Source organism: Crinia signifera, chromosome 19, assembly GCF_055691185.1.
Source record: "Crinia signifera chromosome 19, ASM5569118v1, whole genome shotgun sequence".
In the NCBI taxonomy this organism is placed as follows: Eukaryota; Metazoa; Chordata; class Amphibia; order Anura; family Myobatrachidae; genus Crinia; species Crinia signifera.
In genome coordinates this window covers 41,755,890-41,782,543 of record NC_139226.1, presented here as the reverse complement: position 1 = coordinate 41,782,543, position 26,654 = coordinate 41,755,890, and the positions used below count along the sequence as shown (strand labels likewise).

Sequence of the window (26,654 nt, the reverse complement as noted above, 5' to 3'; positions counted from 1 at the left end):
GATGTGTAGTTTCACAACAGCTGGAGGGCCAGTTTGGACATGCCTGTGTTAGAGGTACCTTTTAATTGCAAGTAGGACTGAGATTACTCCTATACAGTATAGCTGTTAAGGTTGGCCATAATTACATGACACGTATCATACCTCCCAACTTTAGGTGCACGGCAGTCGGGACGCTCCTCCTGCGCGCCGAAGGCGCTTCGAAATTTTCGGGGGGGGGGGGGGGGTGGCCTAACTTGGGGCGTGGCCTATACTCGCAGCTCTTCCGCGAGGCCACGCCCCCATTTTGCCGCTATGGGGGCATGACCCAGAGGCTCTGTGAGCCTCTAGCCATGCCCCCAGCCCCCTGGCTACGGGAATAGACGCTGTGCGCATGCGCACAGCGTTTATTCCCCGCTGCTTAGCAGCCGACAGGGGGGACTCCCAACAGCCCCCCCACACCGCGGGACACTGCCGCCCGCGGGTGGGACATCGGGACAGGCCCTGACAATCGGGACTGTCCCGATAAAATCGGGACTGTTGGGAGGTATGTGTATAATGGCCGTAACATATCCTTGCTCCGTGCGCTGTGGTTCCCTGTTGCACCTCTGCATGCACCCTGGTAATTGCTGATTACTATTCTCACATCACAGACCCATATTTACAATGATTTAACCATTGCGCTATAGAATTCTGCATGTAAACCCAATGCAATTAAAATTAGCCTCATCCTGAAACCCCAGCGCTTTAATCACAAGTAACAGTCCACAAAGGGCCTATATTTTGATGTATACAAACGACTTGACTAAATTTTCAACATTACGTTCAATGACTTTTGACAAATGCCAAATTAGTCCAGACCCTAATGGGCAAAGTGCTGCTCTGGAGAGAGGGACGGCGTAATTGTGTTATTGGATTTTATTTTAGCTGCTCTTTAAGGCAAGTAGCCAAGAAAAGTGAATTATAGATATTAAAAGCCTGCATTTACTAATGTAATATCACAGAATTTTAAAAGGCTCTTCGTAAACATTAAACTATTAGTGGAATAGGTACAGCGGGCAGTGATATGCTTTGTAATTGGCTGTTAAAGATCTTTAAAACAGATTTGGATTTATTTCGATGATGCAGTGTATAAAACATCACATTTTACAAATTTATCATTTATCATTAAATGGATCTGTGCCAGTTCCTCTCGCCCTGCAGAGCTTACTGTATGTCACTCGGTCAGATTGCAGTACATTGTGAGTGTCCTTCCTGGGAGCAGGGCCGGTGCCAGCCCTGTCAACGCCCCAGGCGCCCCCCCCCCCCCCCCCCCCCCCCTGCTCGGTCCAAAATTTAAATTGGGGAGTCACACCAACTGCCATTGTGTCAGTTTGAAATAGCGGTTGGTGGCAGTTGCTGTGCCTACCCTATTTGAATTTTGAACTGCTCTGCAGCTCCACCTCTGGAGCCTCCCCTGCTTGCCACCCATTACTAGAAGGAAAAGGTGGCGTGGATAAAGAAATAGTTGTTCCACCGTCCTTGCTGCTGTCACTGCCACATGGTATGTTCCATTGGTCACGTGGTCCAAACTACATTCAGTACAGAGGAACTAGTCACAACCATCTATGGCAGTGGCATCTTGAAGGTCCAAACCCTGACGAATCCTAACAGTATTTTAGTTAGGTCTTTTGTTAGGAACTAGGATAAGGGTTAGGGTCAGGATGTTGAGGAGACGGTTAGGGTTAGACTGCCAATAAGGGACTAATAAGGTGTCAGTTAGTGTTGAAATGCTCACCAAAATGCATTGAGATTTTGACTGTGTGGATGGTCACCGCCAGGGTATCGTACCCAACATATTAGTAGGGGCATGTCATACCCGTGTTGTCAAATCTATTTTACAAGCTGCAATGTTCCTAAATGGTTATCTATTTTTGTAACTAAAAAAGACATTACCTTGACTTTTTTGTCCATAGATGTTTACAGTTTACTGTACATTTTGAGAACCCAGAGCAGGCCCGGCCAATCTGTGGTTGACCAGCTGTTGGGAAACTACAAGTTCCAGCATGCCCTGTTACATTTTTGCTATTAGAGAATCCTAAAATTGTTTCAGGGCATGCTGGGATGTTTAGTCTCACAGGAGAGGCACAGGATGGCTGGGCAGGGCCTAGACCAGCAATGACATCAGGTGGCCCTCAGGGCACTTGAAGCCCGCTAAGCGGGGTGGGTACTGGATCCAGACGCTTAGAATGCTGACACCTTGTAGATAAGTATCTTAACTCTCTCCCTTTCTACCTGTAGCCTAAACCCTCATGGAGTCTAAGGGTACAAATACACTTATACGATTTGGACACTTTTCACCTGATTCTGACACCTCGGGCTGAGAAATCGGGTAAAAAGTGTCAAATTATACATGCCTAACCTAGAGGTTCCAAACTGTGTGCCTTGCGGGGGTACCCTGGGTTGGTGTTCCAGGACCAATTAAAATTATTTATGGCAAATGTCTATAGGCAAAACCAGTGATTGTGGCTTCCAATCATAAAATAAGTGGACAAAAAGAAGTGAATCCTTTCCCTCACCACATAACTGAAACCAAGGATGCTAAAAACACAATTTCATTTATTTAATATTTGTTTCTAAAGTACTCAAGAAGAAAGTTTTGGCCTAGGGGTGCCACGAAAAAATTTCTGATACTCTAGGGTGCCTTGATTCCAAAATGTTTGTCCCAGTGGAATAGTCTGTATGTGAGGTAGGTGAAGTTTTACCGCAAAGAGTTCACCACTGGAGGAAGAAGTCTGGAGCAGTGTCCCAATAGATCCAATTGCAGAAGATCCTCTCTCGGTGTAGAGTGGTGCAGGAGATAACGGTGCCATACGATGCAGTTTGCCCAGGCAAGTCTGGGTGAGAGTCTGAGTCCTGATGGTGAGTTCCGGTCACTACTGACGCGTTTCGATACTAACCAGCTTTATCAACGGTCCAGTGATATGCCTGTGAACGATATTGTTCAAAGACATATTGAATCGGCTGTTTAGTACGGCCGATGGTTGATATATCCAAAAGATATATCGGTGCCTCATGCTGTGTGTACCAGTTATCTACGGAATGCCAGTACACCCGCCGCTCAAGCCAGCGGTGATTGAAAGTGCAACTTAGTGGATGCATGTAAATAACATTTTGCAAAAGGGAAGACTAAGCAATAGCTTTCTATGAGGCAGGAACAATGTCCCATTTATTAAGCTAGATAAACACTTCTCCCTAAATACAATATGGGAGCTGCAAAATGGGACACTGAGAAGGGGAGTGGCCTTATGGGAAAAGGCATGGCCTAGCGGGAGGGCACTCCTCCATTTCCACTCCCGGAGATGTGAGCCAACAGTGTAAAGGTGCAATATAACAGTGCTATAACCCCTCCCCCTTTCCCCATGAGAAACTGCATCCTACAAGTTAGACAAGGGGACAGTCATTGATAATCAGGACTGTCTTGTCCAAATCAGGACAGGGGGTAGTGTGCCATAAAGTTCAGATGTAAAAGTGATAAAGTGGAGAGTAATAAACAACCAGCCAATCAACTCCTACCTGTAATTGTTGAAACTCAGCCTGCAACAAGGCTGATTGGCTGGCTGATTTTATCAAGCTCAATTTGATCATTTTTTCAAGCTTGATACATCTGTCCATAGACAGATTTAGGGGGGGACGACGACCCAGACATGTGCCCCCCCCCCCATTGTTTCGTAATTATTATAATTATTTTTGTTACTTTATTTTTTCTGGCTGCTATGGAGGGGCTAGGGCAGAGGGTCTGGCACAGCTGCAGCAGCCAGCCGCCATGGACTGCCACTGCCAATTCTCAACTTCCTCCCAGTGACGCTGACCCGTGCATCTCAGCTTCTGAATCTGAATCAACTTTATTGGCCATGTGTGCTTGCGCACACTAGGAATTTTTTGTGGATTACAGTGCAACATCAAGCAGGGATGAAATGGGGGTGGGGAGACATTACATACATTCCATTGAGACAATTATACACGTTACATTGAGAGCATTTAGACATCACTTGCGGGGATTCACTTGCCCGCCGAGCTGCACAGCAACTAGGCAGCCATCAGCGGCGCCACTGGTCATTGCAGCAGCCAGGTAGGTAACAATATAAGCAGGGACAGTACAGTTATCGCACAGGGAACACATACCCGCTGAGCTGCACAGCGCCTAGGCAGCCATCCGCGGTGCCACTGGTCATTGCAGCAGCCGGGCAGGTGACAGTATGAGCAGAGACAGTACAGTTGTAGCAGGGACAGTACAGTTATCACACATGAGACACGGGATACATATTGCTGAGCACAGATCCTAGGCAGCCATTTGCAGCGCCATCTTGAAGGCCTCACCAGGCCATCATCCTGTAGGGAGAGTCAGTGCAGGCAGCTGCCGGGGGAGGGGGAGAGAGAGAGAGTCCATGAGGCTGGGGGGGAAGAGTCAGTGAGGCCAGGAGCCTGGGGATGCGGAGGGAAGAACCGATGGCACTGGGCGGAGAACGAAGCAGGCAGGCAGCGCGGCGCTGGAAAGGAGAGAGCTGGGAGCCACAGCTTTGGCCAGTAGCGCACACTGGTCAGTACGTATGAGGAGACTCGGGCCACATGTATCAACCTTCAAAAGTGATAAAATGGAGAGTGCTAAATATCCAGCCAGTCAGTTCCTACCTTCCATGTCACAGGCTGGGTTTGAAAATGACAGCAAGGAGCTGATTGTCTGGTTGTTTATCAATCTCCACTTTATCACTTTTGAAGCTTGATACATCTGGCCCGAGGAGAGAAGAGGAGAAGATGCCATGGGACAGTCGGAGGATTGGGGGACCAAGGAAAAATCCAGCAACCCATACAGGTTAGAGGACTCAGAGGTGGGCTGGGCAGGGAGGCAGGGTGCCATCTGCACCCAGGCCAATGCAATTATGCAGCAATAGGGCCACCTGACAGCCAGGACAGCTCTAGTGCGTGTCTCCCATCTGTCAGTGTCAGGCCGCTGCACAGTGCACAAGCAGCATGAGAAGGAGCCATCCACCAGCAGAATTGGATCTGGCTACCATAAGGGGGTACAGAAAGAATGTGCTGCAGGGACAGCATTCCCCAGTGACAGGTTCCCCCTCACCTTTTTTTTCCAAGTTTCTTTTTCTCCAATCTCCATGGTCTGCAGTAGCCCCTCCCCCAATAAACTCTCTTCCTCCTCACAGTTCTCCTTCCTCCCTGGTCCCTGCTGCTACTGGAACCACACAGGAGAAGGTTGGGCCTGGCACTCAGTCAGCCTGTCAGCAGTGGAACACAACACAGAGGTACCCCTGTCCGCTGTGGTCTCTCACCCTGTCACGGGCAATCTCTTTCCCTGTCACATGCAGTCTCTTTCCCTGTCATATGCATACCTCCCAACATGACCCTCTCCAGGAGGGACACTATGCTCTGTTTCTGGACTTCCCTCTAAATGTATGATTGCCATCACCTGTTTTAAACAGGATGAGTGATACGATAGGTGCTTCAATACAGGTGACGGCAATCATTAATTAAGAGGGAAGTCCAGAAACAGAGCATTGTGTCCCTCCTGGAGAGGGTCATGTTGGGAGGTAGAGTCATGCAGTCTCTTTCCCTGTCACTTGTAGTCTCTCTTCCTGTCCACTGTGGTCTCTCTATCTCCCTTATATTGCAATCTCTCTCCATTTGTACCCTGCAGTCTCTCTCGCTTTCTCCATGTCCCCTGTGGTCTCTCTCCCTTTCTCCTATGGTTATCTCACTCTCTTCATGACCCTGCAGTCTCTCTTGCTCTCTACGTTCCCCCTGTGGTCTCTCTATATACCTGTCCCCTGTAGTCTCTCACTATCTCCCTGTTGCTGTGGTCACACTCTACATGTATCTCTCTCTCTGTGGGGAAGATTCATTAAGCTCAGTGAAGTGCTAAAGGGGGAAATTTACCAAAATGGATTCGTAAAAAATAGGTGTATTCGTAGGCAGAAATACACCTATTTTTTACACATTTGTATTTTCGGGATTTACAATCCCGAAAATACAACAATTCGTATTCCTAATGAATGGACATTCGTATTTTATTTATTTCGTATGTTATCTATGCCATAGTTTGCATGTGTGATCTTGCATACATTGGCAAGACGAAATACCAAGTTAAAATCAGATGGGCGGAACATGTGCGTAATATCACAAATGGAAACCCTGGACACCCGTTCTCCCTGCATTTTAAAGAAAAGCATGGTTGTAAAACAGAGGGGATCAAAATGTTTTGCCCTATTGCTTGGGTGAAAGATAATTGGCGTACTAAAAATAGAGATATCCGTCTAGCACAGACCGAAATGAGGTATATCCATGACTTCAAAACCTTGTCCCCCACAGGCTTAAATTGTGATTTTGAGCTTAGATGGTTTCTATGATTTTTAATTTTAATTTTATTACATTTTTGAGTATATTTACTTTTTGTTTTTTATGTATCCTAGGCCTGCCATAGTCTATTTGGTTGTTTTTTACTATAATAGCAGCATACAGTCTTAATAGTTATTATAATGTGTTTTGGGGGGATTTTTAAATTTATAGTAGAGTATATAGATGCGTATTTTGAATATGTAAATTAGAGGTGACCTGGTATAAAGTATTTGGTACCCATTCCACCTGAGGACCCTCGCAAACGGAGTATTTCCATCTTTTTTTGGACGGGGGGACTTGTATAAAAAGTCTCCCCCCGGCTGTGGCATTACCCTGCTGGCTGGTTTGGCCTGGGGCTGGTTCTTAAAATACGGGGAACCCCTAGTCATTTTGTCCCCCGTATTTTGGGAACCAGCCCCGGACCTGGAGCCTGGGGCTGGTTGTTAAAAATCGGGGAACCCCTATTTGTCGGGTTCCCTGATTTTTAATTACCGGCCCGGCTCTTTCAGCCTGGTGCTGGTTACAGCTGTGGGGGGGACCCCACGCTGTTTTTTTTTAATATTTATTTATTTTTTCAAATTTTTTTTTACACACTACAGCCTGCACAGATCTGACTGATCCGTGCAGACTGCCAGAAAAAATGTATACGACATCGGAGGGTTACAAAGCAGTCATATATGACTGCTTTGTAATTTCCCCTCCGGAACACGACTTTGCATGCGACTGAAACAGTCGTATGCAGTCGTAGGGATAATACTAATACGAAAAACTAGGTTTTTGATATTAGTAAATTTCCCCCAAAGTGTCTGGTTTTTATCACCGGCCAATCAGCTCCTAACTGTGAAGTTACAGGCTTGGTTTGAAAAATGACAGGTAGGAGCTGATTGGCTGGTGATAAAACCAGACACTTTATCACTTCACCAAGCTTAATAAATCTACCCCTCAGTCCCTTGCGGTCTCACTCTGTCCCCTCCAGTCTCTCCCGTTGTCTCCCTTTCCCTTGTGATATCTCCAGCTGTCTCACTTTCCCATGCGATCTCTCCCGCTGGCTCTTTTCCCATGCGGTCACTCCCGCTGGCTCCTTTCCCATGCGGTGGCTCCTGATGTGCTCCTTTGCCATGCGGTCGCTCCTGATGTGCTCCTTTCCCATGCTGTCGCTCCTGATGTGCTCCTTTCCCATGCGGTCGCTCCTGATGTGCTCCTTTCCCATGCGGTCGCTCCTGATGTGCTCCTTTCCCATGCAGTCGCTCCTGATGTACTCCTTTCCCATGCAATATCTCCCGCTGGCTCCTTTCCCATGCGGTCGCTCCTGATGTGCTCCTTTCCCCTTCCAATCTCTCTCACTGTCTCCCTGTCCCCCTGCAGTCTCTCTTGCTGTCTTAACTCCCTCTCACTGTCTCCCTGTCTTATGAATTGTATCTCTTTATCTACCATTCCCCTACTGTCTCGGACGCTATCACCTTGTCTTCTGTAATCTCTGTCATTATCTTCCTTTCCCCCGCAGTTTCTACCACTGTCCCTTTTTCCCTATGTAGTCTTCATCAATTTGGGAAGGGATGCTTTACATCCTGGTTTTCCCAAGAACATACTGTATCAGCCCAGTTTTTCTATTTTTTAAAATATTATAACAAGCCCAACCCCAGGGCCGCTTCCTTGTGTTTTCCCCGCAGGCTGAAAGTTGCCAGCCAGCCTCTTGTTAGAGGTGCAATCCCCCCCCCCCCCCCTCCCCCGTACCTGCCTCCACCTTGACCCTGCCTGCACTTGCAGAAATACTGTACCCTCACCACTGTGACTTCTACTTAACTCACCCCCAAGATAATTCTATAGCACAGTTGTATATCTATATATTTGGACATTTTACCCTATTTTATTTAAATTAATTTGGCTCTCTATTCTATAAAGTGTGGTATTGTGACCAGCATATATATATATAGAATGGTGCGGCACTCAGCTGTATAATAAAAAAAACGTCAGTACAGTGTACTGTCATTTTTTTGATTATACAGCTGAGTGCCGCACCATTCTATCTGAGAATCCCGCTATGTATTATTTGTGAGGGCACCAGCGCCATTACTACTTTCCAGCTTGGAGTGCCAGTCCCACCAAGACTTGTGTATATATATATATATATATATATATATATATATGTTTTTGGCACACCCCAGTGTGACCATAGGGCACTCCTGCGTTGACTATTGGTGAGTGCGAGTGCAGGTACTACATTGTATGTACTGTGTATATATATATATATACATGGGGGTTGGCGGCACTCAAAATGAAGTCAGACCACACAGTGGATAGTACTGATGTTTCTGAGCCCAGCTCAAGGTGCAGGAAGGAGCCGCTGGGCTCAGAAACGTCGGTACTATCCACTGTGTGGTCTGACTTCATTTTGAGTGCCGCCAACCCCCATGTCTATGTGAGCGTCCAAGGATTGCCTTTCCCGGAAGGCACCGGGTCTATTTGTCATAATGTGTAATGATCATAATGGTGTGTGGTATAATGTTTAATGGGCATTATGGTTTTTGGCATGATGTGTAAGATTCATTACGGTGTGGCATAATGTGTCCATGCCCCTATTGTCATGTAGTCACTCCTCTAGTTTCATATGACCGCGCCCCCTCACGGCATGTGACCATGCCACTAATAAACAATTTCTACTGGGTACAACATTCCCTTTTGAGGCCACAGCCATGTTTGATAGGCCATACACCCTTTTCTAGAAACCTGCTCACACAACTTCACACCCGGGTTATTTATTGTGGTGCCCCCCTTGTCATTTTTTCCTGGATCCGCCCCTGCACCAGTCCCTAACTAATGTAATTTTTAAATGGCATTGGCCAGTGTAGCTTTTGAATCTCCCCTGCCAGAAGCACACAGGTGTATACCTCCCAAATTCTTGATCTGCAGAAGAGGGACGCTCGCGTGTCTGAAAAGAGGGGGTGGTCTATTCAAATGAGGGTGCAACCTATGCAAATGAGGGCGTCACTGGGCCATGCCAGCGTTTTCCGCCCTCTGCGTCTCTGAATAGAGACACTGTCGACCCTGGGCGGGACCGTCCCCCAAAAAAACGGAACAGTCCCGCGAAAAACTGGACAGTGGGGAGGTATGCAGGTGCATTAAAGGGCCAGGACAACCTGCAATCTCTTATATTTTTAAACTTCACCAGGTAACTCAGAGCAGAGGCGTAGGGAGGGCGGAGTAGGCGAAGCACAAGCTCCGGCCGCAGAGACCTCAAGGAGCGCCGGAGCCATGCAGCCCGTTCCCCCCCCCCCCCCCCCCCCTGCCTGCTTCCTGTGCTGCCTGATCCCACTCACTGAGGGGCAGATTTATTAAACTTGGAGAAGAGATAAACTGGAGATAAAGTGGAGAAAAGGTAAAAGGAGATAAAGCACCAGCCAATCAGCTGTGTTTGAAAAAGACAGTTGGGAGATGATTGGCTGGTGCTTTATCTCCTTTTACCTTTTCTCCGCTTTATCTCCAGTTTAATTATTCTCCAAGCTTAATAAATCTGCCCCTGAAGCCACAGCGCGGGCAGCGCTGGATGCTGCGTCTCGTTGCATTGAGTGAGAGGGTGCTGCTGGGCTGGCTGGAGGTAGGGGGCGCTGTGTACAGAGGCAGCCTGCTTACAGTTCCTCCCACAAGCAGTGCTCTGTGGCTGTGTGAGAGAGCAAGCAAGCAAGCAAGCCAGCAAGCCGGGAGAGCAGGAGACCAGCAGCTGCCGTGAGTGTACTATTACCTCCTGACCAAGGCCAGGATGGTTGATGCTGGGGGGCTCAGGGGTTGTCCTGATGTGGCTCAGGGGTTGTCCTGATGTTTGTTTGAGGGTGGAGGATGTATGCTATGTTCATAGGCGTGCGCAGCCCGTTTTATTAGGGGGTGCACCATTGGAGGGGGCGTGTCCATCACTATCTACTGGGCGTGTTCATCATCTCCTATTATTACACATAATGAAACACACTAGACATAATGTCACGCACAATAATGCCCATCACACATGCCACACACCGTAATGCCCATTACACATTATGTTAGGGCTTAAAAAAATATTATTAAAACAGGGACAATAGGGACTGTGCACGTCGAAGGCGCGCGCCAAAAATTAACACATGCTTACATGCATATTACACATCACACAGCCATTACATAGTATACCACATTCCATAATGCCCATTACACGCAGACTGTGATGGCCATTACAGATTATGCCATGGGGGGGGGATGTGAAATGTTCTTTGCCAGGAGTCACATGCTCCCTGGGAAGGGGGTGGTTAAATGCTCGTTGACAAGGGGAGTTTCATGCTCATTGCTGGGGGTGCGCATTGCACACCAGCGCTCCCGTGAATCCGCACTTCCGGGTAGCGCTGTGCACTCTTCTTATAAGATGCCCACCGGAGCCGCAGCCTCCTTCCCTTTTGAGCCGCTGGCCGGATGCTGCACGCCGCACACTGAAGCTACTTTACCTGTCAGCGGCAGGCAGCATCTGTTCAGCCACTCAAAAGGGAAGGAGGCTGTGGCGGGCACGGGACACTTGTACCCCAAGTGCCCAGGGGCAAATGCCCGCCCGCACACATAGTATACACACACACACACACATACAAAAAAAAAAACCGGTTTAACCTCAATATCCCTGGAATCAAATAATCCATATGGATCCGCCTGGTATCAGATTGAAGGCCCAGCGATTTGGGTTTGACTGAAATCAACCTCGAGCTTCAGTGATGCCGAAGGGGGAACTGGCAGCCATTGAACTGGGTGGGGGTCGGAATTAGCGGGTCCCATGTTATCCTATAGGGAAAACGTTCCAGCTTTGCCTGGCAGTATCTCCGGTTCCCAGGGGGCTAGAGACACGGGGCTGGGCTCGTTGGAAAGCCCCAGCCCTCAGCTATGATTAGGAGGTGCCTGTGCACCCCCGGCACCCCCCTTGCGCACGCCTATGGCTATGTTGACATATTGTGTATGTGTATATATGGTGTGTATATGGTATGATATGGTATGGTATGTGTGTGTACTGTACATGATGTATGTACTGCATGCATGCATGTGTCTTTGTGTAAATATGTGTATGTATGCTATGCGTGTATATAATGTATGTGTGTACATGATGTGTATGTGTAAGGTATGTGTGCACATGATGTATGTATGCTATATGTGTGTTTGTGTATAAATGATGCATATGTATGTATGCATGGTATGTGTGTAAATAATGGATGGTATGTGTACATGATGTGTGTAGGTATGTATCGTATTTGTGTGTGTATGCTGTGTGTGTACGTGATGTGTGTATTGTATATGTAGGTTATGGATGTGTGTGTGTGTGTGTGTATGAATGTTATGTGTGTGTACATAATGTGTATATCTATGGTATGTGTGGGTATTTGTGTATGTATAGTTAAGTGTATATACAACCCCCCCCCCCCCCCATGAAAATCCTGCATTTGCCCAACCCCATTCAGTGAAGCCACAGCGTGGGCAGCTCTGCTAAGAGTGCAGCCGCAGCACATCCACAGTGCGAGCAGTGCTGCCTGACACCCCACTCCCCTCCTAAACAGAGCAGTGGATCCCCCCCAATCAAGTGGCGGGCTGGCACTGGGGAGCAGGGGATACTGAGGCAAGCAGCGGCCAGTGGACGGACCAGTAACTGAGCAGTGGCTGGTGCTGAGGACCAGGAGACCCGCAGATGCTGGTGAGAAGATTTGCCTCACCTACCCTCCCATACACTCTTCCCCTGTCACTTCATCCCAATTATCCCTCTTGCCCCTTATCACCGTCCCTCCACCACCTCACCCTCTCTATCGCCCCCAGTTTTCTCACCCCCTCTCAAATAACCCCTGGTCACCTCACCCCCCCCAATCACCTCACCCCTTTGCCCAACCAAGACCCTCACCCTCCCTATCACTCCCCTGTAGCCTCACCCCCTCTCACCTAACCCCCTTTCACCTCTACTTCCATCACTTTACTTATTCGCCCCCTGGCACCTCACCCTGTATCACGCCCCCCCCTCTTGTGCCGTCACCTCTCCCCCACACCATCTTTCCTCTTTTTTGCTCTCTTCCCATCCCCTTTTCTCTCTCCTGTTCTTCCGCCCACCCACTCTCTCCCCTGCTGTCCCCCCCACCTCCTGCCATCTGCTCTCTCCTTACTCTCTCCGGCCTGCCACCTCTCTTTCTCTCTTTGGCTTTATGTGTAATGGGTATTAGTTTGCTAAAATGTGCAGTGGGCATTACGGTGTGTGGTATAGTGTTAGGCTGCGCCCCCTTTTTGCTACGCAAGAGCCCCGCCTACTACAAATGGGGGGGGGGAACGAAACATGCTCCGGGCACCGTGGCACCTAGCTACACCACTGACTCAGAGCTTCTGTCCCAGCATAAGCCCCATATTATAAAGTTGTGAAAAACCCATTACAAATCATTGGGATATGTGGCTATTAGTAATGATAACCTTTGGGACAGTAACGCCATTATTATACATACGCCCCTTGCTCTTATTGGCCTGTCTGGATTAGATTTTTGATTTAACTGAAATAAAAGGCTGCTTAATGTTGTACAGCAGAAGAGAATCCCGTAGCCGGCTGTAACCGTGCCGACGCAACTGCCGATAGGTAAAAATAGGACAATAATTAAGTCATTAGAAATTTGACTGTAATCCTAAAGATGCAAAGTAAACTACAAGGGAAGAACAAATCCCACTTAACAAGGAGCTGGCCAACATCCCAGTGAATAAAGAGCATCAGATTCCTCCCACGTGGGACACTTAGCTTGTGTTCACTATGTAAAAATAGCTTACATGCACCGAAGTGCTGCAGGACCCTGTGTAATGTTTCTGCATTCCCCAGCCAAACGCAGCTTATATTGTATGGCACTGGGCCACTGTGTCTCTGTCATTTAAAGCAGCGGGTGTAGCCATTGTACAATTCTCTAGGAATAATATAGTGCTGCAGAAAGTGCTTATTACCAGTGGCGGTTTTTACCTATGGGCTGCTGGGCTGCAGCCCCTCCTCCCAGGTAAAATCCGCCACTGTAGTGAAGCCAGATGCAGTCTGTGAGACTGCACTGGCTTCACTGTAACTGGCAGTGACTTCCTATTGGAAGTCCGACCTGCCAGTCACCAAGGCAGTCCCAATGGGAGGTGTTCCCTCCCCCTGGGACACTTTCTGCGGGCTGCCGGGCAAAATCCAAGATTGCGCATGTGGTCATCCACTTACAGTACAGGATATGTAGGAGCCCCATGAATATCTTCTTAACTTAATCCCACAAAATGGCTGCCTCCAGGGTGTGTTACAGATCTTATTCTTATGTCTGGTGGCACCAAGTTGTGTAGTACTAGTGTCCTCATGTTTTTGGCTGTACCCTTGACCAATGCTGTAGGGGCAACCGACACAACATGCATTCAGTGGCTGCCATCAATACACTGTACGCTGTAATACATTGTAACCACAAATATGGTGGGATTTTCGACACTGAACATTTCATGATTGTGGTGACTGCCAGCCCTACACCACTGAGTATACGTTACTGTGACTGCCAGCCCTACACCACTGTGTATACATTACTGTGACTGCTGGCCCTACACCACTGAGTATATGTTACTGTGACTGCCGGCCCTACACCACTGTGTATACATTACTGTGACTGCTGGCCCTACCCCACTGTGTATACGTAACTGTGACTGCCAGCCCTACCCCACTGAGTATATGTTACTGTGACTGCCAGCCCTATCCCACTGTGTATACATTACTGTGACTTCCGGCCCTACACCACTGAGTATACGTTACTGTGACTGCCGGCCCTACCCCACTGTGTATACATTACTGTGACTGCCAACCCTACCCCACTGTGTATATGTTGTTGTGACTGCTGGCCCTACTCCACTGTGTATACGTTATTGTGACTGCCAGCCCTACCCCACTGAGTATATGTTACTGTGACTGACGGCCCTACCCCACTGTGTATACATTACTGTGACTGCCAGCCCTACCCCACTGTGTATACGTTACTGTGACTGCCAGCCCTACCCCACTGAGTATAAGTTACTGTGACTGCCAGCCCTATCCCACTGTGTATACATTACTGTGACTTCCGGCCCTACACCACTGTGTATACATTACTGTGACTGCCAACCCTACCCCACTGTGTATACATTACTGTGACTGCCAACCCTACCCCACTGTGTATACATTACTGTGACTGCCAGCCCTACACCACTGAGTATACGTTACTGTGACTGCTGGCCCTACCCCACTGTGTATTTGTTACTGTGACTGCCGGGCCTACCCCACTGTGTATACGTTACTGTGACTGCCAACCCTACCCCACCGAGTATACGTTACTGTGACTGCCAACCCTACCCCACTGTGTATACGTTACTGTGACTGCCAACCCTACCCCACTGAGTATACGTTACTGTGACTGCCAGCCCTACACCACTGAGTATACGTTACTGTGACTGCCAGCCCTATCCCATTGTGTATACATTACTGTGACTGCCGGCCCTACCCCACTGTGTATACATTACTGTGACTGCCAGCCCTACACCACTGAGTATACGTTACTGTGACTGCCAGCCCTATCCCATTGTGTATACATTACTGTGAATGCCGGCCCTTCCCCACTGTGTATACATTACTGTGACTACCGGCCCTAACCCAATGTGTATACATTACTGTGACTGCTGGCTGTACCCCACTGTGTATACTGTACTGTGAATGCTGGCTGTACCCCTCTGTGTATACTGTACTGTGAATACTGGCTTTAACCCACTGTTGTTAGGGTAGTGCTAGGGGGAAGGGCCACTCATTGCAAGTGATACAGGGCCAGATGGAGGGGGAACTCACAGTGGGTGAGACAGGAGCAGGGATTAGTGGGGGTGGTGGGGGGATGCAGGGAATCACATATCCATCAGTGACTCTGATCCTGTGTGTCCGCCAGCTTTCTGGGTACAGGATAATGGAGCGCTGACTCTTTCTTCTTCTTGTACTCCATCCAGAAATGGTCGTATATACAGTAACTGTATTATGGCTTATGTTACCCTGTTTTACTGTATAACTGTGTGTACACCCTGAGGCACCATATAAATAAAGGTTACCATTGATAACAGTGATGCCCTTATATAACCATCATTGTCTGTCCTCCTGTATAACACTGTAATCCTGCACTGTCTCCTCTCCTGCAGCGCTCAGCCTGAGATGTGCCCAGTACATTGGCAGTAGCTCTTCTTGCTTGATGATTGGAAGGGCACCCATCCTATGGGACCACCTGTCTCCCCCAGGCCTTCAGTGCACAAGGTGAGCAAATGCGGGATACATGAGGCCCAACTGAAGACACCTTTTCTACATCCCTAAATCAGCCCCATGTCGATTTATAACCTGCTTTATATTAGTGTCCACCAGTTATATGAAACCAACTGTAGTGTAGGAGACAGTTTTCAGTCTATACTTCCCCTGTAAGGGGGCTTGCAAGGGAGAACCGGAAATATTTACTTGCTGGAAAAAGAGATTTACTGATATTGAGGTGATTTTTCTTTGACATGCCTCCCTTTTTTTTTTTAAATGGAGCTCCTACCCTACTCCTACCCCCCAACCTAAAAATGGCGTCAGGCTGTCAATCACTGATATTCTGTCAGACTTTCGCCCAACACCACAGAAACCAATCATGCACCTGCAGAACGGGTCCTACACATGCGCCCAGCACCAATAACAGATATTGTAAAGCACAACGGAATCTGCTGCACTATATAAGAAGCTGTAAATAAATAAACAGGCACTTTGCACAACAGGAAGCAGATCTCACACATCCCTGCATCAGTTTTTGCATGGCCAAATAGTAAAACTGTAAACAGGGCATGCTGGGATGTGTAGTTCAACAACAACTGGAGTGTAAAGGTTAGCCATCACTGTCCTACGGGATCTGAATTAGGGGACATTATGCTTCTTACCTCAGCAAAGTTTTTAGTCAGGCAGCTGGTGCTTCTGGTCAGAAAGTGGAAATACTGACAGACAGGATAATTAATGCCCAGTGTGTTATTTAGGAAATTGCTGTTTGTTAGGCAAAGTATCCTTTATATTAATTAGAACATCCTTACTAGTGGTTCTGTAGCATGCTGGGACTTGTAGTTCCAGAATTGCTGTGGAAACACAGGTTACCCATAATTTACAATTTGCACAATACCAGTGATGTAACTACAAAATATGCGCCCCCCAGTAAAGTCAACCCTCATTCACCCCTCCGCTTGCGGCCGCTGTGGCCGGGACTTGTAGATCTACTTACCTGCGGTCCTGGCTGCTAATGAAAAATGCCCCATACAAAATGGCTGCCTCCTCTAGCATCCTCAAAACCTGTCTGCTGTAAGGGGCGGACATTTTGTGAGGGCAATTTTTCATTAGCAAGAGGAGTGCCGGGACCACGGGCAAGTAGACCTGCAGGTCCCAGCAGCGGTGGAACGATAGCCCCCACAGACCCCCATCGCCCAAACGTACTCAGCGCCTCCCCACCACCGTGTTTTCTGGTCCCTAAACCTTCTATCGGATGAGGGGTGTCATGGGAGCAGGTCACTTACCCTTATACTGTAATGAAATAAAGACACAGAGACGTAGATTTGGCAGAGAAGCGTCAGCTGTTTATTAATATACAAATGATTATTGATATATAGGAGGATCTGCCAAAAGAAAAAACTGCTACTAATTGTATTGGCAACTCAGCTAAAGTGGCCTCAACAAACATGAAGACACAGAGGGGAATATGGGGGAGGGGTATTTAGGGAAACACAAGTGAACTCGGCAAGAGGTAAAATAAAAACCTGCTGAGGGACAGACCTAGAACCAAATTGTGTAATTGTAAATAGCCGAATTAGTCCGTCAGTACAGGCAAAAATTGTAAATCCCTCAAGACTCCCATTGCCAACAATGGCGAGTAGCTAATCTCCGAGTAGGATGGACAGGGGAACAGACAAGACAAACACAGGACAAACGACACTGGACATGACATAACAATTACAGATTGGTGCTGGACGGCTCCCCGACAGTCGGGATTCCGACAGTCATTACTCCGACATCGGAATCCCGACTGCTCCCTCGTGGGGGTCCACGACCCCCATAGAGGGAGAATAATATAGATGGCGAGCGCAGCAAGCCCGCAAGGGGCTTCATTGCGCTCCCCTCCGATGTGCAGTCGGGATTCCGACGTCTGAGTAATGACTGTCGGAATCCCGACTGTCAGTGTGTCATACCACACCCTAACAGATAGGGGCCCATTTACCATAGGATTGCATATACAATGTGATGTGGGCAGGATCTACCTCCCATGGTCACATTGCAATATGCTATCCTATTGATGGGATGTCCCTACAGACACAGGGGCTCTGAAAGGAGCCAGTCCCTGCGATCTGCTTCACTGGGTCCAAGGGGTCTGTGCATGTGCAGTTAGCGCTCACCCCCCGCTGACCACACTGCCCGCTATAACCCATTGAATACAATGGACTACCGCCATCACAGAATGGGAGTATCCCGGGACCCGATGCGATGATGCCCGATACTGTGGCAGCATCATATCCCCTACAGAAACCTATGGGGGATGCGGCTGTGAGCGGAGCAGGAGGTATCGCAGCAGGGATCAGAGATTCCTGCTGGTGTCCATCTGTCTTACATTAAGGGGATACTTAATATTTGCAGGTAATCCCTGATAGCGGGTGTGTTTGGGGAATTATCCACTGATACAGATGTAACGCCTCTCAGCCAGCTCAGGAAAAAGCCAGAGGGTGCGGGCTGGTGGAGAGGCGCCTCATCTGACGGGGATGCGTGAGCGCCTCACACGCTCGCACGTCCCAGTCACCCGGCGTTGGAGAGCGGAATCCATGCCCGTCTCCACTACAGGGAGACAGGCAAAGGTTAGGGGGGAGTGCGGGCGATAAGGGAGGCAGAAGAGGGTGGCAGCGGGCTCCGTCAGAATGGGGAACGTGAACATCTCGTTCGCGCGTCCCCTTCTGGCAGATGTCGAAAGGCTGCGATTGATGATAGAATGAGAGCTGCTCCATCTGTATACAATCGTATACAGTATGCCAGTAGGCCGGGCCAGGGGGTTCGGCGCCCCCCTGCAAACTACACATTTACATAGACACACAGCAGAGCACAGTATTGTTACTTTAGACAGTAGTACCCCTTATACACATTACGCCACACAGTAGTGCCCCTTATACACATTATATCACACAGTAGTGCCCCTTATACACTTCCCAGAGTAGTAGTGTTCCTGATATATAATGCCCTAAATATTAGTGACATTTACACCTCTAGGCCCACGTTAATGTCCCTTTTACATAATGCTGACAGCTGAAGTAGCTCACAGTAGTGACCTTTACACAGCATGCCCACAGCTGAAGTAGCTCACAGTAGTGACCCTTACACATCATGCCCACTGCTGAAGTAGCTCACAGTAGTTATCCTTACACATCATGCCCACTGCTGAAGTACAGATGGCGCAGGTCTCATCATTGCAGGGGATGGCGATGGCGATGCTAGCCGCCATCTCCCACCACACACCATCTGTACGCACGAGATGCACGCGCGTCCCCTTCCGACGGCACTTCCCCTGGGTCACCGCTGGCTTGTCGGCAGTCGCCCGGGGTCCCCACCGCCTCCCCGCACCCCCCACCCCCTAACCCTGTCCGACTCCCTGAAGCGGAGACGGACAGGGTTCTCAGTCAGATGGCGAGCCAGGCAGCGGTGACGTTCTGGCAATTCGCCATCAAAGAAGAGCCCGGCCCCATCTGTAGCTCACAGTAGTGACCTTTACACATGATGCCCACAGCTGAAGTAGCTCACAGTAGTGACCCTTACACATCATGCCCACAGCTGAAGTAGCTGCGCTAATCAGGAAAAACTGCATTGTGGAATCCCGAGGTAAGAGGCCGACGCAGCTGGAAGCAGATGCGCGTCCAAAAGTGGGACAGTCTTTCAGTTCCCGGAAAGCTGAACTATCCTGCTCACGGTTGTGGTGTATACATATTACTAAATGCCCCCAGTGCCACACATAAGATGGGCACCAGCCTGTAGGAGCACAGTGGGCCTAATTCATATGGGGTTGGAGGTGCTATCACAGCTGCTTACATGGAAGCCACAATGATAGTACTAATATGGTAATCCAGCAGGAGGCGTCATGCCTGCCGCCCCCAAGCAGCACCAGACTGTCAATCACTGACAACTGGAGGCTGTAGTACGACAAAGTCACAGACCTGTACTGCACATGTGCAATATGGGCCCGACACATGCGCAAAGTACCAAACATCTGTACTGTACTACACGCACCACTTTTTTTCTCTTTTCTGCATCTATGAAGGGGCAATGAATTACTACAGTGTGCCTGGGTACTTATATATGCTCTAAATGTTGGTGTGTTATTTTGGACACACTTGAAAGTAGATGTTTGGGTTTAATTCAGAACTGTACTTTGCTATTTTTGAGCCCATCAAAAAATTCTTCTATGCTTAGAAATTTGACAATTTAGTCATCGCATTCAGGGGTGTGGTCTTGTATCCCCGCCGTTGGCGGGAGAGTTGCCTTTTAAACCATTGTTTGTGTGTCTTTTTCTGTATCTCATGTTCTGAGATCACCTTATCCTATAAATTGATACTATTAAAAGTTAAGTTTTAAGTGATCAACTACTCATTGAACCAACTACTCATTGACCCAAAAGAGTTTTTCTGAAGAAGAAAAAGGGGGAAAGGGTTGTCGCTGGTGTGGTGTGCGAGTGACAAATTAACCCCTTTCTTCAATAAACTACTCATTGAAATTTAATAGTGTTAAGTGACTTTGTGCGCTGACACCCTTCCACTATATTCCGTGATGGATGGCTAAACAGACCACCTTAATATTATACACCACCTCTCAGTGAATTTAGGTGTAAAAAAAATTTCACTCTCCTTATCTTACTTTTCTTCACCTCATCAGACGCTCTCCATATAGATAAGATGGAGACCAATGTGAAGGTCAGATGTAGAGACCTCATGTATTGACCAAGATGGTGGTTCCGGTCTATTTCCCAGCGTGTGGATCCAGAAAACCTCAGATTGATTGAGCAGGAATGGCAGGTAGGATGGTAGGTGAAACACTGCCAGAGATTTGTGGCTCTTGGTTGGGACCAGGCAAATGAGTTAACAAGTCTTCATCAGGAGCAGTAATGATTACTGCTCCTGATGAAGACTTGTTAACTCATTTGCCTGGTCCCAACCAAGAGCCACAAATCTCTGGCAGTGTTTCACCTACCATCCTACCTGCCATTCCTGCTCAATCAATCTGAGGTTTTCTGGATCCACACGCTGGGAAATAGACCGGAACCACCATCTTGGTCAATACATGAGGTCTCTACATCTGACCTTCACATTGGTCTCCATCTTATCTATATGGAGAGCGTCTGATGAGGTGAAGAAAAGTAAGATAAGGAGAGTGAAATTTTTTTTACACCTAAATTCACTGAGAGGTGGTGTATAATATTAAGGTGGTCTGTTTAGCCATCCATCACGGAATATAGTGGAAGGGTGTCAGCGCACAAAGTCACTTAACACTATTAAATTTCATACTACCATTTCGGTCACTAGGGAAGTAACCATAGTGACTAGTGCTGCAGACATCTACAATTCAGCGCCCTAAACATAGACTCAAAACCATTATAACAATAAACTACTCATTGAACCTACAGTATAATTCTGACACATACATTATTTGCTTAAAGTGTGCCCCCCAAAAAAGAGTCTTCTTTTTCTACCTGTGTGATATATCTACATGCACCACTACAGCATCAGGGCAGGAATCAGGCCCAGTATGCTGACTATAGCCCCATACATACCAGACAATAGAGGCCACAGACTATATAATTAGCAATATCATCCGTGGGTACCAATATTGTGCATACACACTGACCAATATCGGTATACGATATCATTCAGTGATGTCACAGGGACCCGCTGAACATTCACCTGCATGTTCAGCAAACATCAATCCCCATTAATGAGGTGCAGGAGCGTGCCTTGTTACTGATATTGTTACACACTACATAATATTGTGAAATATATTGCTTAGAAGTCTCTATCTCAGCAATATCTGTCACATTATCCTCTAGTGTGCATGGTGTATGGGGCTTGAGTCTGCCCCACGCCGCAGGATGGTGAGAGAGCAGGGAAGATAGAAGATGGCTGAGTGCGGATGGAATTGCACAGAGAGGTGGGATAGTAGGGAATAGAGAGAAAAGGAGAAGGAAAAACAGAAATATGGAAAGAGGGAAGAGAGAAGGAAACAGAGTAACAGCAGAGAGGAGAGATATAGGATGAAATACAGTACCTGAATGTACGGTGATGTAGATCTTTATCCTCCTGCCGTACTCAGGAGATCCGAAACAAGACCGGCGTTGGGATGCACGGTCCTCGGCACACGGGACAGCTGGGATTTGTGTCCGTCCACTCGTAGATGCAGCTTGCGTGGAAAATGTGGCTGCAGGGCAGGGCGGCCAACAGCTCTCCAGGCACGAAGTCCATCAGACAGATGACACAGGATTCTGCTGCTTCATCCTCTGTAGCAAAATGAGCTGGGAATCCGCAGATGTCCGCCACCATGGGAGGGTTGTTCGGCCCGCTGATCTCCACCAACCTGGCTGGAAGATTGTTGCTGGTGATCTCCATCTCGATGACCACGAAATCCTCCTCCTCTCCGTTGATCTCGATCATCATGGCTGGGAGGTTCCGTCCGCTGATCTCTACCACCATGGCCGACGGGATGTTCTGCCGGTTGATCTCCAAAACGATGCCTGGAAGATTCGGACCATTCTCTGCTGGCGGCTGAGAGGCTTGATGAAAATGGCTTGGCCCGGGGAGATGATCTGGGTCTGGTCTGTCCAACGCTGAATCAGGTGGAGGAGAACGGCTTCTGTCTGAGTCTTCCCGTTGTGGTCGCTGCAGACGAGCAGATGTTTCTCCTGTTGATGGATGCTCATGATGCTGCTGCCGAGTTCTTCCTCTTCGGCGTTCGGACCGCAGCCGCTCCTCAAACACGGTCTCCGAAGCGTCATCTGAAAACATATACATTATATAGTAGCCAAAATATCTACAGCAATAACATTCAGGTATATCATTGATAATAGTATTACAGGGGGATGGGGGGATATTTCCCCAGGTCTCTGACAGGTACCTCAAAATAATCCTATATATTGTTTTGTGTTTCAAATGCTTTTTTATATGTATTTGGCAATTTATAAAATTGAAGTCCTAGCTCCTAAGATAAAAAAGCCCTGCTAATGTGAGATATCCAATAACCCAGTACATAGTATATGTATACAGTGTGTTATTCTGTACATTTTATTAGTTAAATATTAAATTACATTTTAAGATACATTTGAAATAAATGCATTTTTTCCCACAATTTAGCGTAGGGACCTTGCGCCATGCAATGTGACCACCCCCCTCGCCCCCCACCCCCCTTATGCTGGAGGCAGCTGCTGTACTTTTGCTATTTTTTGTAATACTACAACCAAATCTGAATTAGGCCCCATGTACGGATATAGGTCCTGATTCTGGTTGACTCAGTAAGCTGCAAAGATTACAGTTTGAGTACCGAGTCCCAGAGTGCCCACCCCGCCATAGCCCCTCGCAGCCATGGAAGGAGATGCGTTATGAAAACACACCCCCTCGCATAAGTCCGCAGCAGGAGAGATCATTGGAGGGTTGGCGACCATCAAATTATTTCTGCTGGGCCTGCAAATATAAGTCGGGGTCCGGGTTGGGTGCATACTTGTCTACCTGACCCTCTGCATGAGGGAGACAATGCTCTGTTCCTGGACTTCCCTGGTAATGTATGATTGCCATCACCTGTGGTGAAACACCTTTCGGTATTTGTGTATTATCAGGGCGCTTACGAAATCGTCCAAAAATTGGGCGCTAAATCGCATGCAAATATCGGATGCGATTTAGCGGCCGATTTTTGGCCGATATTCCACGTTTTCCGGCCGATTTGCATGCTATTCCATCATTGCACACCCCCACTATCCAAGTCAGCCTGATGCGTGGATTGCTGGCATGTGATGCTCTGCGATATTTAATTGTACAATCAGGGGCATTTTCCCGAAAATCCCATCGCATACCATGGCATATATTATGCCATGGTATGCGATGGGCGCCGTGCTAGGAAACAAGTACCTGGGGGTGTGCAAGGATGGAAAAGCATGCAAATCGGAAGGAAATGGCCGAAAATCGGACGCAAATCAGCCGCTAAATCGAATCGCGGAAAGGTCGTAAAAGTCGGCCGATAACTCGTATGCGATATCTTATGCGATTTACATTAAATCGGGCGCCCAGATAATACACAAGTACCCACCTTTCTTATGAATTACCTAGTTCCCCATAGGTGATGGCAATCATACATTACCAGGGAAGCCCAGGAACAGAGCATTTTCTCCCTCATGGGCCCTTATTCTGATCTGTGCGGAAATTCCCGCATTCTTACGGAGCGGTCCGCACGCCACGGCGTTTTGCCGCATGCGGCCATCGTCCGTCGAAACGCCCACGTGTCCTCCGCATTCGGACGGACTCACTCTGTAAGAACAGGGCGTGTTTACGGACGACATACAAAGCATGCGTGTGCGGGAGAAACACTCCGATTCGGCACGGTATTACAGAGTATTACAGAGTATGCTCGGGAATACCGCATCCGAACGGGAGCCAAGCGGTGCTACCGCACGTAAGCGGAGTATTTACGCCAAACAACCCACTATGAAGTATCTTCTGCAATACATCACATGACCCACTTATTCAATTACCTATCCTCATAAAAAACTGCTTATTTGGAATTGGAATCAATTAGATGCCAATATATCCTTACAAGTATGCCTAACACATGCATTGCACACATTAACCCTTACAGCAATTGAAGTGCAATGGTTTCAATTAAAGCACTGACAAGCGTCCTATTAGTGAGTAATGAGTAAAGGAGTAGATTCTATTGGGTTCAGGTGTTAATGGTTGTAGTCATTAGGCGTACGTTCGCCTACCGCATGAACGAGTGGTGTCCGCAAAGCAATAGTACACTTGTGGACACCGCACATTTCTGCCCTTTTTGATCGCGTGCATTCGGAGTGGTTTCCGAATGTACGCCCCCCAACATAAGTGTACTCCCCCGTGTCCGCCCATGTTTCCGCCCCGTTTTGCCCACTTTGAAACTACGCCCATGTGTCATTCCGCATGACGCCCATAATACGCCCCTATTTCCCGACTGATAGCGGTGAACAGTTTTGGACGGGATTTGGCCGAACTGGTACCGAGTCAAGGCGTGGCACATGCGCGTAGCGTTCTCCACGCATGCGCAGACGCCATAAAGACGCGATCCGTAAGTACGCGGTAAAGTCCGCGTCAATCAGAATAAGGGCCATGGAGAGGGTCAGATAAGCAAGTATGGTTGGGTGCAGTTCATAAATCTGCATAAATACCAAATCTGCATAAATACCAACTAATATAAATATACCAAGAACCTGGTTATTGCTCAATACTAGAAAGCAGAGCTTATGATAACTATTGTAGAGTGTGAATCAGCACTGTACAGGGTTGCCTACTTTTAAAGTCTCCCAGTTCCCTCCTCCCAAAAATTAACGTGGAGGAGATGGGGGGGAGGGGGGTAGAATCCGGGAGGGTAGGCAACCCTGGTTTTATTTATTTGTAGAACTACAAGTCCCAGCATGTTAGCAGCTATTGATGTGTTTGTGTAATTACATATCTCTTTCCCCACAGACTGTTGAAAAGCTCATCATTTACTAGAGGCTGTCTGCAAATCTGCTGATCGTTACCCTACACCAGCGATCCTACTGCTTCCATTGTAGGAATACCTGTGTTACCATTCCCAATCACTTTGTGGTCAGAATCTGCCATCTGTGGCCCCCGTACATTGTACATTTTAATTGGGTGTCAGGCGCGTTTCCGACCGTCGGGATCCCGACAGTCATTTACCCAGCGTCAGGATCCCGACTGTCAAAACGCCGACAGCCGGGTGCCCGACGGCCACCCGCTATTTTCCCTCGTGGGGGTCCACGACCCCCATAGAGGGAGAATAGAATAGGTGGCTCGCGTAGCAAGCTACCGTGCCCGCAAGGGGCTATTTTGCGCTCGCCATGCTGTCTGAGTACGGGCAGTCGGGATCCCGACGTCGGGCTAATGACTGTCTGGATCCCATCTGTAAAATGCCCTAGTTTATTGCTGACTAGCTGAATACCCGTTCTTCCCTACAGGATGAGGATGGTAAATTAGAATTTTAGTTTGTTAATTATTTTAGAGCGTAGCACATTATGCATCTCCTGATATACTCTGTGCTGCTGGGGGACCCTGCTACTGCCACTATATAACTCTCAGTGTGTGGGTTTGTGCTATCGCCATTCCCCTCCTCACATCATGTCACTGTCCCTGTCACATGCAGCCCTGTCATCACTGACATATCATGCATGTCCTCATATGTTCTGTGCTGCTGCCCCACCCCTAGGGGTGCTAGGGGTGTCTTACCCCACAGTATTTGTTTACAGAGTGTAATTGATATGTGTACCAATTTTGGGGTAAATTGCTCCAGTCATACCAGAGTTATGCTGTCTACTGAAATACTCTGTGCTGCTGCATCAGCCCTAGGATTGCTGGGGCTGTGTTACCCCACAGTGTTTGTTTCCAGATATGAAGTCATATGTGTAACAATTTTGTTGTAAATTGTTACAGCCATTCTGGAGTTACGCTGTCGGCTGATATACTCTGTGCTGCTGTTCCACCCATAGGGGTGCTAGATGTGTTACCCACACAACTTTTGATCCAATATTGTAAGTAATATGTGTACCAAGTTTGGTGTAAATTGCTCCAGCCATTCTGAGGTGACGTCTGCTGAAATACTCTGTGCTGCTGCATCACCCCTTAAGTTTGCTAGGGGTGTGTTACACACACACACAGTGTTTGTTCCCAGATTGTAAATCCTGTGTGTACCAAGTTTGGTGTAATTGCTGCAGTCATTTCGGAGTTATATTGGAACATACACATATGAGTGTACAGCAAAAATTGTGTTCTTCAATTATTAAAAAAATGAACAGTAATTAATTTCAATTTGAAACATTTTTAGTTGTCTCGGACGTGTATTAATACGCTCATATGTAACATTTAACTATCTTCCCTTGTAAACTGTGAATTTGCATAGAAAGACAGAAGGACAGAACAATACATTTCACTTTTATATATTATTAGATGTATGGGGGCCACATCTCCAAATGCTGCCCACATTCCACACAGGGTAAGGTGAC

At 47.8% G+C, this 26,654-nt stretch overlaps 1 long non-coding RNA gene across 2 annotated transcripts; it reads left to right on the top strand.

The window, feature by feature from the left end:
- The first annotated feature begins 5,175 nt into the window (after nucleotides 1–5,175).
- On the top strand, nucleotides 5,176–26,639 carry LOC146041812 (uncharacterized). Of its 2 annotated transcripts, XR_014463601.1 has the most exons (4): nucleotides 5,176–5,273; nucleotides 15,535–15,646; nucleotides 21,734–22,466; nucleotides 25,120–26,639. It is a non-coding gene; the product is annotated as an uncharacterized LOC146041812 (long non-coding RNA). The 2 variants fall into 2 exon arrangements; XR_014463600.1 differs by lacking the exon at nucleotides 25,120–26,639 and having other exon boundaries at nucleotides 21,734–22,732.
- Nucleotides 26,640–26,654: the final 15 nt, after the last annotated feature.